The sequence below is a fragment of the Bidens hawaiensis genome, unplaced genomic scaffold, assembly GCF_021521415.1.
Source record: "Bidens hawaiensis isolate Kalapana, Puna unplaced genomic scaffold, B.hawaiensis_p1.1 tig00011192_1, whole genome shotgun sequence".
Classification (NCBI taxonomy): domain Eukaryota; kingdom Viridiplantae; phylum Streptophyta; class Magnoliopsida; order Asterales; family Asteraceae; genus Bidens; species Bidens hawaiensis.
The window spans coordinates 770,810-775,699 of NW_027491870.1; the positions used below are offsets into that span (position 1 = coordinate 770,810).

Below are 4,890 nucleotides of genomic sequence, written 5' to 3' on the forward strand. Positions count from 1 at the left end.
GCTTCAAATTAAAAATGAAAAAACCAACTGCGGCAAACAAACAATTATAAACATACGATGTATAACAAAAAACTAAAAGTCAATGAAAGAATTAGAAAAAACATGTGACTGCCCACATATGAATGAAATGCTTTCAATTGAACACTTTAAAGAGTTGAAGTAAGGTAAGGCATAAGCAACTCTTGAGGCAACCGTAATTGTCAGTCAAACAACTCAAAGACGAAACCAAAGTCGATAAAGCCACCAAATAATAATAAGAACACTCAATACAAAACTGTATGTAAAGCAGGAAATAAGACACTGCAAACAAAGCACATTACGAATCTAGACAGGATAAATCCACAAGGGGTTGCGGCGCAACTTGTTGCCCGTTTACCTCAACTTCATTGTAAATCGTTTGGATGTTTTTATCAAAAAGAAATAGATAATTTAATCTAAAACCCTAATCAAGCGCCGACCAAAAAATGGACAATTGACAAGACAACCATACAACTACTCTACTGGTGATGAATTCGAAAGAAAAACTGAAATCAGGATTCATACCAAGCTAGAGACAAACCTGGGATTGGACTGGAGAGAGTCAATAATAGGTGGTGGAGAAAATCGGTTGAAAATTAGGGTTTGAGATTAGGAAAAAATCAGTAATGGCGTACGTATACGTCGGTGTCGGGATCAGCAAGCAACGGCGGAATCAATGTTAGCGTACGTATACGTGGCTTTCGTTTCTTTCATCTTCGTCGCCGATGAAAGTTGATTTGTTATATAGAAACAAAGAAGCATAAGTTATCTGTCTCATTGATATTTGCAATGCCTTGCACATATGTCATAAAGTAAATGGCTCTCCTTATGAACGGTATGCATATGTGAGTAAACCGTAACTTGTGATTTTATATATATATATATATATATATATAAATTAGTATCAAGTAACTTCATCTTGGGTGCCACGGCATCTTTTTCATCCTTCAATAGTAGTTTGACTAGTTTTTATTTCTTGTTCACGTCTTCCCATCTTCCTTAAAATTTCTTCCTTTTTCGATTTTCATTCTTGGCTTATATCGGATAAATGTTTCTTGTTTGTAGATACATACTATATAACTACCTTTCCATTCAAAGACCATATAGTCAGGCCAGAAAGAATGACGGAGGCTGCAGCTAGTTCTACCGTGGTCGGAAAACTAATTGACTTATTATTTGGTTTGGCTAAAAGGGAGATTGGCTACATCTGGAATTCCGCTGAAAATGTTACAACTGTAAAAGAGGAAGTTGACAAGCTAATGGCTTTGAAGGAAACACTTCAGCAACGAATAAATGTCGCCGGACATGAAGGGAAGGATCCCAGAAAAGATTTGGACAAATGGATGAATAACGCAAATGTTCTGATATCCAAAGCCACACAGTTGATTACCGACGAAGCTGAATCGAAGAAGACTTGATTCAATTTAGGCTTTTGTGTCAATTTAGGCATCCTCTATCGTTACGGTAAGAAGGCGACAAAAGAAACTTCTTCTCTTCTGAAGCACCAACAAGACGGTGAGCACTTTACAAATCGTGTCTTTGATCCTCTTCCCACCCCAGGACATGTAGACACTTACCAAACAATATATCCTGAAAACTTCGATACCCAAAAGTCGGCGTTGAAGGCCATTATTCAAGCAGTAAAAGATGTACAAATAGTTGGAATCGTTGGATTAGGAGGTGTAGGTAAAATTACCCTAGCCAATGAAGCTGCTGTGAAAATGAAGAATCAGTTTGATTGTATTGAATTTATAGTAGTCTCACAAGATCTTGTTAAAGAAAAGATTAAAGAAAAAGTTGAAATAGCAGTTAAACAAATAAAACATGGAAAAGAGGTTCTTATCATCCTAGATGACGTGTGGGAAGAACTAAAGCTAGATGAAGTGGGCATTCCATGTGGGAGTGACTACATGAATTGCAAGATTTTGCTTACATCTAGAAGGAAAGATGCGTGTGAGGCAATGAATGCTAAGATTATTAATTTAAATCCATTGAAAGAAGAAGAAGCGTTGACTCTTTTTCAACACGTGGTTGGTGAATGTGAATGGGATGACACATTAAAACGAGTTGCATTGGGTATTGTTAAAGAATGTGGTAGATTGCCACTCTTCCTTCAAGCTGTAGGAAAGGCTTTGAAAGGCCAAGGAATTGAAAGTTGGGAGGCAGCACTTAATCGACTACGTGCTCCAATCTCTAGCGATACCGAGTACAAAAATAAAGGCATACTGAAACTGAAGCTAAGCTACGACTATCTTAAAAATAAAGTAGCAAAATCGTGCTTCTTATTGTGTAGTGTGTTTCCAGAAGATGACGACATTGACCTTAACAAGTTGGCATATTTTGGGTTGCCTCGATGATCCCAGTTGCAGCATGCAGGATGCAAAACATATAGTTCGAGGGGCTATCGACACCCTTAAATCATCCTTTTTGTTATTGCTTGAAAAAAGATTCGAAAAGGATTTATTTAAAATGCACGATCTTGTTCATGATATGGCAATTCTCATTACTTCAGAAGGTAACGACAAGTTTTTCGTGCAGTCTGGAAAGGGCTTGATAGAATGGCAACTGAAAAAACACTTAGAAAACTACAAGAAGATATCACTCATAAGGAATAGAATTCGTAAGCTTCCTAATCATGAAATTCTTTTCCCACAACTTGATACATTTCTTATTCAAAATAATGATGTTTCAATTGTTCCTCATGAATTCTTTCAAGGCATGGAAAAACTTAAAGTGTTAGATATGTCATATAACCTCATTTCATCTCTCCCGCAATCACTAAAGCAGCTTAGAGAGCTCGTCATGCTAGATCTAATCGGAAATGCCTCCCTCTGTGAAATTTATATACTTGGTAAGTTTAGATGCCTAGAGATTCTAAGGCTCGAAAGAACAGGAATTACAGATATCCCTAAAGAGATTGGCCAGTTGACCAATTTAAGGTTGCTAGATGTTTCCTTTTGTTACGCTTTGTCTTATGTAACACCTGGTGTCATATCAAAGCTAATTTGGTTGGAAGTGTTGCACCTTTGGATGAAGAGGGATAGTAATATTCTTGTGGAACTAAGTGAATTGAAATCGCTCCAAAATCTACATTTATCAGTTCCTAACTTGGATCATATTCCCAAAGATTTCCATTATGAAAATTTGATAGAATTTTACATTTGCATTACGTATTCATATTACTGGAATGCAAAACACCATCATAAACACATAGTACACATTACAGGCCTTAGTCCCCCATTCACGATGCAAGTTATGAAATTGATTCGGTTGTGTGAAATCTTAAGTTTGTATGGGATAAATGATTTAGATAATATCCTACCTGTCCTCTATCTAGAAGGTTTCGATGAATTAAAGTATATTGATTTGCGTAGGTGTGACAATGTTAGAAGGTTGGTGAAGACATGTGACCTGGATACATTGCAGATCTGTCACATCAAATGAACTTGGTCAAAGGAAAACAAAGGGCAAGTTATTTTCCCAAGTGGAAGAAATCAATTTGGAATTTTTGAGTAGGTTAGAGCTTCTATGGGACATGCCACATGAATATATAAGCTTTTGTAATCTAAAGGTATTCAATTTTGCTCCTCCTTATTGGAGTTATTCCCAGTAAGTGTAGCACAAGGGCTTGTCAATCTGAGAGAATTAAAAATTTCTGAATGTGAGAGTTTGGTGTTTGTTATTTCGGCTGAAAATGAGCAAACAAGTGGAAGTGAAATTGAATTGGTAAACCAAGTTCCAGATATCGGGTTCCCCCTTGCCCTTATTTCCCTTGATAACTTGCCCAAACTCGAGAGCTTCTTCTCTGGTCGGTCTTTTATCAAATATCCTTCTTTGAAGCTTATTGAGGCTTATGGTTGTCCAAGCATGAAGAGATGGAGTTATGGAGACAATCATATACCCAACATCAAATTTGAGCATGAAAGGAGACAATATAACAATATTAATGATTATATTGCGATACGACATGAGGCATGAAATATACATATTCTAATTGTAATAATATATATTGCTTTGCTATATAATATGTATGCAAATTAACTTGTTACTTTTTTAGGTGATTGAAGGCTGGCGGATTTCTGAAGAGGGTTTTCAAGAGGGTATGTAAAATCTTATTGATGAAGTAAATAGTCCACATAACTTTTCTGATAAATTACGGTTTTTTTAATGGTAAAGATTAATTATATTATTAATGAGTATATTGCGATACGACATGAGGCATGAAATATACATATCCTAATTGTAGTAATATATATTGCTTTGCTATATAATACGTATTCGAATTAACTTGTTACTTTTTTAGGTGATTGGTGACTGGCGGATTTCTGAAGAGGGTATGTAAAAATCCTGTTGATGAAGTAAATAGTCCACATAACTTTTCTGATAGATTACGCTCTTTTTATTGGTAAAGGTTTTATTATTATTATTATTATTATTATTATTATTATTATTATTATTATTATTATTATTATGATTATTTTATTTTATTTTTTTAGAAATACAAATGTCAAGATTACTAGCGGTCGATGATTAAGTTTACGGGTGGAACGCTCCTAAGATTCACAATGATTAATTAGAAGCGGTTTTGGCTCGGAACCACTCTTAACCAAGTCGAATTCAAAACTCAAACGTTTATCTTCTTCCAATAGCACATTCATTCATTGTTCTTGTTATCTCCTTCATTCTCAACTTCAAATCTTTCAACCAACATTTATGGAGGTACGAAATTATAATTTTCACATTTATTGCTATTGTACTTGGTCATTTATCTATATTTTGATGTATTGTTTAAATTATTCAGCTATAGTGTTGTGTTATTCAACTATATATATAATATATATAAAGATAGGAAACTCAAAAAAGGTCAAAAAA

General features: G+C 34.9%; 1 pseudogene; it reads left to right on the forward strand.

Annotated features, from left to right (window-relative positions):
* The first annotated feature begins 1,089 nt into the window (after positions 1-1,089).
* Positions 1,090-3,996, forward strand: LOC143537460 (disease resistance protein At4g27190-like; annotated as a pseudogene).
* Positions 3,997-4,890: the final 894 nt, after the last annotated feature.